This window comes from Corapipo altera, unplaced genomic scaffold, assembly GCF_003945725.1.
Source record: "Corapipo altera isolate COAL_440 unplaced genomic scaffold, ASM394572v1 44b, whole genome shotgun sequence".
NCBI lineage: Eukaryota > Metazoa > Chordata > Aves > Passeriformes > Pipridae > Corapipo > Corapipo altera.
Genome location: NW_020884932.1, coordinates 3,162,778 through 3,175,868, shown reverse-complemented (window position 1 = coordinate 3,175,868; position 13,091 = coordinate 3,162,778). Strand labels below are relative to the sequence as shown.

The following is a 13,091-nucleotide window of genomic DNA, read 5'->3' as shown; positions in this document are numbered from 1 at the left end:
AGAAGTTAAGAACATTGATACAATTACAGTGACAGAGATGGCCACCACATAACAGAAAACGGTGATTTAGAGAGATAGGATACTTTTAAGTGTGTGCCTTGTGAAGATGTGCAACAGAACAGCAAAAGAAACTTAGCATGTAAGCAATCGTTTTGTACTGGTTTTGGTTGGGATAGAGTTAAATTTCTTTACAGTAGCTTGCAAGGGTCTTTGGTTTGGTTTTGTGCTGAACACAGCGTTGATAACACAGGGATGTTTTGGTCATTGCTGAGCAGGGCTTACACAGTGTCAAGGGCTTTTCTACTCCCCATCACACCCCACTAACAAACAGAGAGGGAGTGCACAAGAAGTTGGGAGGGGACACAGCTGGAACAACTAACCAAAGGGATATTCCATATGATATTGTGCTCAGTGATAAAACTGGAGGGGAGATTGGCAGGGTGGACACTGCTCCTGGACTGTCTGGGCATTGGTTAGATAGTGTTGAGCAATTGTTTCCATTTGCATCACTTGTTCTTCTTGAGTTCTGTTTTCCTCTGTCTCCGGTTTGCTTGGTTGTTTGTTTTCTTTCTCTCTTTTCCTAACAATTTTTTAAATTATTCTTATTCTACCTTTTCAACTATTAAACTGTTTTTATGTCAACCCATAAATTCCTTTCTCACTTTTACCCTTAAAATTCTCCCCCCACAGAACTAGGTGGGGGGGATTAAGTGAACAGCTGTGCGGTGCTTAGTTGCCAACCATGGTTAAACCATGACAGTTCCATTTCCTTTTTCTCTACCATGCCTGCTCTGCTGGGCATAAGTGTTTATTAGGTATTAATGTACATACAGGGCCAAAGCAGGTTTACCAACTTGCTCTAACACAAGGAGCCTCCATCATCCTATCCCAGTGTGTGATTCATGTGTCACTTCTTACGTGCCTTGGGGACTACCACTACGCATTTCTCTTTCAGCCTGCTTATGCCCAGACCACTGATTCGAGAAAGCAAGTTCAGGCAAGGAAATCCAGTTCAATCTTTTTGTGTGAGAAGATAATGGGGGCAGGGGGAAAAGGTAGTTTACAATGAAGGACTCATGTTCCTTTGTTCCTCCCCCATGTTATCTCAAGTGAAGAGACAAACATCAAGGATGACAGAATTTAACAGTAGCTTGAAACAATGAAGTAATATCCCCAGCATTTTCTAAGACAATATACTCTGCAACAGATTCAACACAGGTCACTGCTTCCATCTAGGATTCAGGATTGCAATAGATATCCTACAGATTGGTGGTATCAGGGCATATTTGATGGGGCTTCCCTCTGTTTATGCAAAGAAACACTTCTTCTGGTTCAGAGAGACTGTTAGTATGTCAAACAGCTTTAGGGATGCCCGACGAGTTCAGTGCAGGAATGCACTTTTCCAGATGGAACCAATATGCAGTTGCTACCAGTAAATAGCTGAGATCTGGTCAGAATTTTCATTCTCCTCTGTTTGAACTAGCTCGTCCTTTGCCTTTGTTTATCAACGTTTCTAGAAAGAGAACAGACTAGGCTTAATGAAGATTGTACTTTAAGGGAGAGGAACTTCAGAAGTAGGCTACAAAAAGTGAAGTCTGGGCCTAATGAATCTGGATCTATGCCAAGTAAATGCAGCTCTGTTGGGAAGACCAGAAGAATTAATATTTGTGAAACTGGACAGTCAAAAAATTAAGCAAGAATTGGAGAGAAGCTGCAGCAAGTAAATACAAGAAATGAGAGACATATAGTTAAGTTTCCAAGACAAACAATTTCACCACAGGTAGAGTTCAAACATTTTGCACAACTTGCCCAGCCAGAATACTGCACTGAACTGGGAGAGTTCAGTCTGGGGTCCTGGGTGTCACAGGCAGCCCCAACACTGACCAGCTTGATGGAACCACATTAGGAGGTTACTCCAAAGAATTGTCACTTAGTGCCTTCTGGATGTGTTATTGTAGCTGGTTACAAGCCTGACCGCAGGCACATCTTTCATGAACACAGGTTTTTTCTCAGGGCAATAGGCAGAGCCCCCCAGTTAATTCTTGCACTCAGCCCACACTGAGTATCTGTGTATCTGGGCTGATCCCATAATGCTCACACTCAGTCTGAGTGACTGCCTGATCCATAGTCTAGACAAGGAAAATTTTGTAAGCAATGCTGTTCTTCCCATACCTTTTGTCAAAACCTGCAAGTTTGCCTTGTTGATCTGCTCCTTTGGGTAGTCTATCTGCCTTTTCCTTATCTTGCTTATGACTTTTCCCTCACAGTATATAAAAAATGCTGCCTCTAAATTCATCTCCTAGTGTTGATGTTTGAACCACATGCTCTCTGAACTCAACAACATTCAATGTAATTTCTGAAGAAAATGCATAGTAAGTAACAGTTAAAGCTTTTTCTAGTAAGATAAATAAAGCCATAAACCCGCAACTTCATGTCATTCTAGGTTGGGTGATGTGATCAAAATATACTATATCTGTCTGTGTTTATTCAGCAAAAATGTGTATTGGAAAGACTGTTCAGACATCATAGATAATTTTACCATTTTTTCAATCTTTATATAATACATATAGTAGCATTAGTTCTGTTGCCATCCAGTGAAATAAGTCATATTTCATGGCTGCATCATTGGCTAAAAAGCTTTATGTCACAATATTGGTATGTTAGCTAGGTAATACGATCTTTTAAAACTGTGAATAAATCCATTACCAACACTTTATTGGATTTTTGCCAAGACTCACGGGAATCGGGATGAGAGATTTTTGAGTAAGCAACCTGCAATATGATAAGCAAAGAAAGAAAGGCCCTCAGGAAAGATAAGACAAGTTGAAACTAATGGATGCAAGTGAACAAGAGGTTTCTTTTCCTTATATTTCTGAAAGGTGGGTGGTAATGAAAAAAACCCAAAACTTCCCAGAATTACACTCTCCTAAAAGACAGAAGACAGCTTCAGACTTTATAAAGATATCCTATTTCTTCTCCTATTCATCTTAAAAATTCAAAGGGAAGCACTTTTTCCTCAACCAAAAAGAAGGAACAAGTAGCTGATGCAATATCTTCTAACCACATGGAGACATCTACGAAAACATTTAAATCCTATTTATGAAACAAAAACACCCAGCGTTTGTCAAGCGAGGGTCTCTTTAAATGAAAATTACATTTATTTGCTTAAAGCTCAGATCTGAAACCCATCACATGTGCTCCAGCACGTCTTTGCTAACAGATTTGTTTCATAAACCCTTCTTACATAAATATAATCTTAGTCCAATTAGAAAAAAAACTTAAGCTAAAATGAGATAATTTTTTTAAGTATGGATAGACAAGTTTGGAGCCCATTTATGAAATGTATTTAAAAAAAAACAAACAAAAGTATCATCAGGTAGACATCAACATTTTTATCTCTGCAGTTTAAATAACCACCGTCCCTCACCTGGAGGTTTCAACTGCACCTCAAACAGGTTCCCCCAACAGCCAACTTGCAAAAACTGACTACATGCAGATACATTGCTACAAAACATAACTGCTCATGTATACAACTATACACAAAAGTAGTTACCCTGTCAAGTCTACAAGGCATTGGCCAAATGCTGTAGAAAAAATCTACCAGTTGAGGAGTGGTAACACAAAGACTTGCATGAATATATACTGTCTTAAGATGGTGGAAAATCCATTTGTAGAGACTTCAAAAGAAATTTAAATATAGTAATTGATTATTAAATGTGAAATGGACATAAAAGTGTAACTTCTAGTGTTTGGAAAAGCTAAGCTAAGTGGTATTATAAAATTAGATCATTAACAGCAAAAGAAAACATCGTCCTATAAAGACTACAGAGAAATACTGCATTTTAGGTAAACGCTTGAAAAATAGAAAGTATTTAGGTGGAAAATAAAAAACATCACAGGAAAAGTCTCAAGTAATATAGTCTACAGCTATGTATTTGTGTAAAATTTGGGACTTTCAAAATGCTTTAAAAAGGTAAATAACTTCGATTTCTCCATTATTATATAATTCTCTTTCGGCTTTAAAGAGAAAATTATTTTAAAGTTTATTTGTCCAGAAACAGTTTAAACTTTGTGAGATGAACACATCTGTTCAGTCCACAATTTTTCTGAGAATAGCTTAGAAGAGGAAAACATCTGGCTGTCTGGGAGCTATGACAACTATTGAAGACATTTAAAACAAAACAAAAAAACCCAAATGGTTCTTCAAAGCAGTGAAAAACCTCAGATTTTATTTATCTGTCCACTATATAGATCTGGTCCTGCCAAAATTGGTGCTTGTTTTTAGCAACTGACAAAATGAACTTCTTTCAGTAGGGTCATGTAAGTCCATCTGAAGAAGACTGTTATCCCTAACAGAGTAATGACTGATGCAGTTTAATTTTGTGTATAGTACTTTGTACCTTTGTGACTTTACACCTCACTCAAATTGGCAGTGATACATTGCTTTCACACTGAAACCCTTCTAACTGCTAGAACAGAATATATATGATAGCTCTACAACCTATGGCCATAGCAGTTGTATTTAAAACGAGTCTCTTTTCAAATATATAGTTATATTTTTAATTTCATCCCCTAATATGATCTTTTAGCTTACTAATTATATCTGACAAGCTAAAGAGGCACATCATCATAATTAGATTTTAATTTATTTTCTCTAACAAGTAGTTTGCATCATCAATATTTAACTTGTAGATGATACAATAGCTACTCGTTTACCTAGTTATACATTTTCTCTTAAACTGACCATATCCACTAATGCTAATACATATGATTTGAATTGCACTCAGTGGGAATATTAGCACAATGTCAAGTGACAACTGAAATCAAACTGCAGGAAAAGTAGCACCTACACTAAATGCAAAGACCGCAGTTTCTAGAGGGGAGGGAAAAAACCTACTGTTTTCATGACTGTGAGAAGGAACATAAAGCTTTGGAGACTTTTTCCTGCTTTACAGTCCTGAGTTTATCATCAGGAAACCTTTGGATACCCACAAGCTCTGATGGGAAATCTATGTCTTATATTTTAACATAAAATTTTAGTTTTTCAAATGAGGCTTCTGCTTCCAAATAGTATCAATCAGAGTATTCACTCAGCCAAAACCTTAAATCTTAAATTTGTCTAGGAATTGGATAGGTGCAGAAAATTGTCTATTATGGTTGGCATTTTAGAAATATAAAGACAGTCTAAACTTTGAAATTGCTATGTTTATTGAACTAACTTCCCACCATTAAACTAAACTGATTAGTTATATCATCAGGTTTCTGCATAAGGCCTTTCAGACTAGACTATCATGGAATGAAAAGATTTTGTTATTATTCCTTTCTCTTCCATCAATTAGGTGTTAAAATGAGATAGATATCTTAGGTAGTTTAAGCAGCCAGCTGTGCTGCAAGATGATCTTCTTGGCCAGCCACAGGGATAGCATCAGGAAGCCTACTTCAGCCACAGAAATGCCAGCTCTCTTTTACAGTACAGCACTAGAGAGACAAGATGTAACAACCTGTTGAGGCTTTATTCACTTATATTCCTTTGAAGTTCTAGCAAGGATGCTGTGACATTTTGAGCCTTATGGGTATGACTCAACAACAGGCTTGGTTCTACTTGAATGGCATAACTGTTTCTCACAGCAATTACCATTTCTATTTTCATCCTTTTCAGATGGTTGCATTGATGAATATCACAGGAAGACACAGGTTATTTTTTCCTCCAAGACTTTACTACTACCATGCTATTTTGACATGATTCCCACTTATCTTCTATGATACCAGACTTCTAAGTTTACCCATGTGATGTTATATACTTCCACCTGAGTGACTGGCACTTTGGATCAGAAAAATATATCTTAATACTGTTAAAAAGCATTCTGAACTTTGGAACATCACAGAATAAACTTCTTCACTCTCAGCCACCACTGACTTCTCATACTAACTGTAACTCAAATGAACATGAGACACCCGACACATAACTACTAACTTTAGATGGTCACAGAGACATTTCTTACTCAAGAACTGAACTAACTACTACAGTGCTGGCAAGGAGCTGTGAAAGGTTTACATCCTGCATGGTAGAGAATGCAAGGTGTACCCCTTCTAACTGAGGGACTTTCTCTGTCACATCCAGATGATAGAGAAGCAACATCTGCAACTACTTAGAGAAGATGATATTTTTATTTTCTGTATTTTAAAATGACTTCCTCTTTTACATTTATTTAATGGAGAGCATTTAGTTTCTAAATGTTGATCAAGTACAGAAAAATGCTTTTAGGTTCTTATCCATATGAATTTCCCTACCTTATTCTCCCTGACAATCTTTCTATTCAGAATCAAAATATGTTTCATCTGAACTAAGCTTTACAGTAAGCAGATATAAAGTACTACCACAAAACCCCCTTTCTATATTCAGTCATTAAACAAATATTTCTATATTGTATCCTGTAAAACTTTTGCAGAAGACTCCTAGGAAAAAATAGAGGCTAGTAAGGAATTAGTAAATGGCTTCAAAACCAGTCAGAATGTGTGCCTGATTTCTTCACAGACTACGTCTGTAGGTTTTATTTTTTGTTGCTTTATTTAAAAGGCATATTAATTTAAGTAATATGTTCTTCAGAACTTTATAACTATTGCCTTTCCCTCGCAAATAGTCTCCTTTTGTATGATGAATCCACTGTCCTCTTCTTGATCGCCATCTTAAGAGATAGTTAATTTCTCCCATCTTGGAAGAAAATGTTGTGACTCTGAAGCCAGCTTCTCCAACAGCTCAATTATACCCCTGAAATCAAAGTCTCATGCAATGTCACACCAATGCCTTCTCAGTGTTGCACAGTAGTTCAGACTACTGCATAGGTGAGTGCAGCAGGGAGGAAGATCTGGGTTGGTAAGTTATTGTGGTCCACTGCCTAATTTTATGAACACTGGAGATTTAGCAGGTGACAAGAGGGTTGGTTAGGAAGTCTGTTCTTAAGAAGTGTGCTAGGGGCACCATGATCAAATGTCTTTTGGAGACTGAAGCTGAAATAAAATTATCTGTGAGGAAGTGAAAGGTAGAAGAATATCCTCTAAAGATTTAGGTAAGTTAGAAACCTTTGGGGTCTATTTAGAGAGCTCAGAATTTATAGTCATCATTATGTTAGTCACAACTATCACTAAGTTAAAGATCTGTGTATATAAAAGATTTTTTTTCCCTTATTTTAATTTTTTTTCAATAAAAAGTTTGAAGTTGGATGTTAGTCTCATAAATGCCACTTTTCGGATATGGAGTATTTAAAAGACTTTAACTATACAACACACACAGACATCTGAAATCTAATTAATCTCTTGACATTTGACTAAAAGCCAAAAGAGTGGACCACAAGATGAGTAAGGATCCTTCATCCATGAAGGGTGATCTTTTGCTCATGAGGTGTAAATGAATTATCACCACCTGACTCTGATGTTTATTGCAAATCGCTTCCTTTTTAATAACTGTCCCTGCTTTAAGTACTTAGCGTAATTTTTTAATATGATATTGAATGTTATGACTGCTGTAGCTGACATTCTACACTTCCACCAAAGGTCCTTCTTTAGGAACTTCAGTTTTTACACAAACTGCTTAAAGTACCATTTACTTCTAATAGCTGTCACATTTTCACTCAACTCATAGACTATTTTTATTGTTGTAAACCCCACAATTTCCCTTTTACTTCAGTTTCTGAGATTCAACAGCATTAAGACATAAAGAATAAAGCTTAGGATTTGCTGTACCATATAATGGAAACCTGCTTTGAACATTCAGACAAACACCACTGCTTACACTGCTGGTGGTGGTTACTTCAGGATAGTAGCCAAGTACAAGATCACAGCAGTACAGTCTGGAAAAGGTCATTCAATTCAACATGACTTTATTGAACTTTATATATAAATCATCTACTTTACAAGACGACTATGAAAAAAATTGATAACTGATTTATGGAGCACAATGAGATTCAAAAAAGCTAAAAATATAAACTCATCCATAAGTATTACTGGCCTGCAAGTATTTCACTAGATCAGTTTTGAAAAGCAGCGGAAACCTTTTCTAAAGACAGAATTATTCAGAATTACCTTTATACATACTGAAAAGAGCTGTTTATATAAGCGTAATAAATTTGAGGCGTTATTAGGAATAAAAAGCTGCAGACAGACTATCAGAAGTTATCCACTACAGCTTATAAGATCTATTTTCCAACAATCTGTTTTGTTCCTTTTTTTTTCAGAATGAGGATCCTCGTGAAGCAGCTAGTCTTTGAAAGACATTTTTCTACATTGTAATACAATATATCCCAATCTTCCTATAAGCAAAATGATGCAATAGTCATAATGAAGAATTTCCTTGCCTTTGAATATGACCTGTGGACAAATGGGACTCAAAGTTTGAAAGCACTGCTAACTACAGATAATGAAGATGATTCAACATTTTCTAATTTAATTTTTACAAACTACTGGGAAAACAAACAAACATACCAAAAACACACAAGAAAAGAAAGAAAAGCGACAGAAAGACTGAATTGAAAGCAAAATAAAGATTTTATATACACATGAATTGCACTAGAGTACAAGAATCTTACTACATTAAGTGCTGTAATGCACTTGGCTATTTATTACTCATCACATTCCACATAAGGAAGCAGTCTTTTACACTAACACCATTTACTTATCAAGCAGCCAAACTTGACTTTGGCATTCATCTTATGTCAACATCTTTCAGTAGGTCAACACCTGTCAGTAGACACGTATCTAAGACAGACATGTCTTTTCAGTAGACTGCTCTAGAGCCTGTCTATAGAAACAGATGATCATCCACTGTACTCCTACAACACCTGCTAAGAGCTGACAATTCTAGCATCTAGAACAGGGTTTTCACTTTATAGTAAACAAATGTTAAATTAACGCTTTTAATATGACAAGCTCAAAGTAATATATAGCTGGTTGTCTCATGACCAGAATTAATAACACCCACTATCCTACAGATCTGCATTCTATATCTCTGCCTACCCCCATGGTAACAAGTCATCATCCTTGTCACTGATGATTCCCTGTCCCTGTTTCTGAAACCTTGGCGGTGCTTTGTCCTATGTCACCCACCTATATGCATGTTCTATAGTGCAAGTTGCTTCCATGCGTTGACAGATCCTGTGGGATCATTTCCATAGGTACCCTCCTCAGGCATTGACCAACACACCATTAAACTCAGTGGTTACAAACCTAAAACAGAAAACTGCAGATATCCTAAAAAGAAAATGGGAAGTGAATACTGAAAAGACCAGGGAGATGTACTAATTAATAGATCTTTACAGGCTTATCAACAGATCTCAGGATATTATATAAGTTTCATGCTTTATAATTTAATAAATGCTAATAGAAATAGAATTCAGAAATAAGAAGATTGCACCTCCAACAGTAAGAACTACTATAATACAGGATACAAACTCAAACCAGTTGGCTCCACTTTGATCATGGCAAAACTTTATGATAAAAGAAGGAAAACTGTTCAAGAATGATGCTCTTCCCACATTTACATTCTCTAGTTCCTAACTGAAGATGAAATGACATTTTTGGTTTCTTGCAAGATAATTTCCATAAGGTTGGTCCAAGATCATAAGCTGCAAACTTAATGTTTTTAAAATTTGCAATTCGGAATTTTTAGGTATTAAAATTCCTTTCTTTCTGTAAATCTATAAGTACATATATATTTTGTGTATGTCATGTATAACACTATCCTATTTGCCATACATTAGTGAAGAATATTTAATTGATAAGCCTATTGCCCTTTCCTAAGCTATGGTATTAACTTGGGTCTGTCTTACCAGACATTGATCATGACGGATTGAATACATACTTTGTATATTTGGATCTCTGTGGTCTCTCAAGTTAGCTTAAATTGTCCAATGATATCAAAAGATGGGGAAAGGGAGGAAAGAAAGGGAGTGGCAGTCAGAAGCCAAGACAGAAGGAGAGAGGGTAAGTGTCACTCTCTTAGAAGACCACACTAAAAATGACGACTATTGTCTTGGCTTTTTAATATCTTACCTTAACTACTCACAAGAGACCCTGTATTAATCTTAGTCTCCTGACTGGACTCCAGTCTTAGTAATTAAACTGAATCATATTATTCCCTTCTGATTATTAAGTGGAAATTGTCATTAACGTTAACAGAACAAATGTTTAATAGCTGATAACACAAGTACAGGCTGCTTTAAATTCCCTCTGTGACTTCAGTTGCATATGTTATTCTCCATTTCACCTTTAAACATTACAAGTGGTTATCAGTACATGTCTGATGTACTGTCACACAAAAGGACACAGTTCACGGGAGAGAGAAATTAATGCGAGGCAATCCACTTCTACGCAAGCTGTTGAAATGCACAAGCAGATCATTGTTATTAACAGGAAATCACAGCAGCACTAATGCAGCAAGTGCCATCGTGCAAGATTTTCTTGAGAAAGGGGAAAGTTCAACATGTAAGCTGCAGCCCTTTAAAAAAAAAAGTCTATCACCTAATACAACTCCTTTGAGCAAAAGAAAGTTCTGAAGGTTAACAGGCACAAAAGGAAACAGTGATAAGGGTCTCTAAATAATCTGTCTGCAAAAATACAGCTTCTTGACGGTTGAAGAAAGGCATGCACAAAATTGGAAAGAAATCTTCATTGCTAATGTCTTGACTTCTAGAAACAAAATTTTGATAGGACTGACCACCTAATCTGAGTTCCTTATAATGTTCAGCAAGTATTTAGGGTTTTTAATTTCTAAAGTTCCATATAAATATGAATTAATTATCACACTGTAATGGGGAAATAAGGGAAATTGATGACCCATAATACTCTGTCTTCAGCCTTTTTTTCTTTAACACAGTAGAATAGCTCATGAATGTTGAATGTCTTCATTAACAGCACAGGCACAGAGTGGTAATAGGATATAATAACATGCATGTTCAGCAAGTTTGCAGATGACATTGAAATGAAGAAAGCAGTTGGTGTGATGAAGGGTTGACCTAACATTTAGAAAGAGCTCAAGACGCTGAAGAGCTCAAAAAATGGGCTGCCAGAAACCTTTTAAAGTTTAACAAAGGCAAATACAAAGTTCTGCACTTGGAAGGAATACATTCATGTAATAGTATAGGTAAAGGCTGAAAATACACATATCACATGGGCCACTTTCCTAAACATCTTGGTTGCTCTTCTCTGGACTTGTTCCTGTCTGTCAACGTCTTTCTTATAGGTTGGAGCTCAAAACTAGACACTGCAATGAATGAAGGAGAATAATCACTTTCCTCAACCTTCCAGTTATTTTCTCTTATCTCATCTCTTTTTTGCCTTTATTGCCGCAATGCACATTGCTGACTCATGCTCAACTTTTCTATTTGAACTCCAGGATATTTTTCTGGAAGAGGGAGCTCAGTTGCCATTTCACTAGATCATGTTCTTCTCCATCACACAAAAGTCATTGAAATATGACAAGCTGAATATCAAAGATATGGCAAAGGAAGTTTAAGGTATTTTCCTGATGTGAACACTACATACTCACAGTTGATAATATAAATAATATAAAGCCCTCCAGTATGCATGGTACAGCTTCTTTCCTCTTTTAATTCAAAGGAAATTCTAACGGTCTACAATTACAAGAACAATACTCTCATAACATTCTTGCAACTCAAATTTTAAACGTTTTTTACTTCAAAATTAGGCCCTTAATCAATAAAGCACTGGTTAAAATCCAGTTTTTCAGTACTCTGAAGATTAGTAAGTGGGGGAAAAAGGATGGGGACATTTTGCTTGAGATAAAATATCTTTGGCTGCTGTGCTGCTTTTTCTAGCGTGTTTCCTGAAGTTCAGTGAGCAAAAGTTAGTGCCATCCAATCACTAATAGTCTGAAAATGTTACTGGAGTCACTATGAAATAGCACAAGAAAAAGATAAAGGACTTTAATAATGTTTCTATCCCACTTCCTTCATTTGGAAACTAACATGACCAAAGGGACATGTTTTATTTTTGGAGCAGATGAGAAGTCAAAGAACACAGATATCCTACCAGCAGAATAAAAAGTATGTGGGAGTTTGCTCTGCGAGACAATAAGGAGGAGATATTTAGAGAATAGATGCAGTTCTGCCATGCTGTTAAATAGTTTTGCATCTAATTTGCCATGCAGAAAGGTAGAGCATATTACTTCAAGTAAGGCATGCCAATTACATGGTTACAGCGCTTGTGGGACTTGAACTGACTTCTTTGCAAGTAATTATGCAGTTTTAGCAAGTTACCCTGCTGCAACTCAGGTCAGTGCCAACTTAGGATTTTGCCTGACACAGAGCAGGTACGCTCGAAGACAGCAAAAGCACCACATACATCTAAACCCCAAGAAACCCCAAACAGTTCGAAATGTGATAGGCAGTTAGGTGAGAAATAACCAAAGAATCAGAATCCTATGAACCATCTTTCTCCAAATTAGTCATATTTTTCTATTCTTTCTTTTTATTCTGGTTCTATTCTAAACCACTAACTTCTGAGTGGTTCTATTTGAAACAAAGGAGAGGAGCATGTTATAAGCTACAATATCAAGTTCCAGTTCATCTCCTGAATAATCGCATTGTCCATTCAGTCCCTTAAGAGTAAAAAGGATCAGAAATTCAGCTCTTCCACTTTCTAGGTGAGTGCTTTAATTGCTAAGGTAATTATGAAAATGAGACATGACTACTACTACCAATCTTGATGGACTTTTACGCTAGTATGTTTACCAACAAATAGTACAAATGGTAGCATTGATCTGTATTGCTGGATGTCACTCACCCCTTCATGACAAACAAAAGAAACACTATCAACGTGTATGTCTCTAAACAAGTTTTTAAATTTATATAGATTTCTAACAGTAGAAATTTTCTTTTAATTTTATAAACCAGAAACAATTTCTAAATAAAAATTTAGCTTAGGTAGTGAAACATAGTGAAATGAATCATAGAATAGTCTGGGTTGGAAGGCACCTTTAAAGGTCATCTAGTCCACCCCCACTTCAATGAGCAGGAACATCTTCAATTAGATCAGGTGGTTCAGATCTCCACCCAATCTGACCTTTAATGTTCCCAAGG

General features: G+C 36.4%; 1 protein-coding gene across 7 annotated transcripts in view; it reads right to left on the bottom strand.

Moving 5' to 3' along the window:
• The window catches only part of ULK4 (unc-51 like kinase 4), a 225,432-nt gene that overhangs the window by 74,340 nt on the left and 138,001 nt on the right, over positions 1–13,091 (bottom strand). The window lies entirely within an intron of this gene.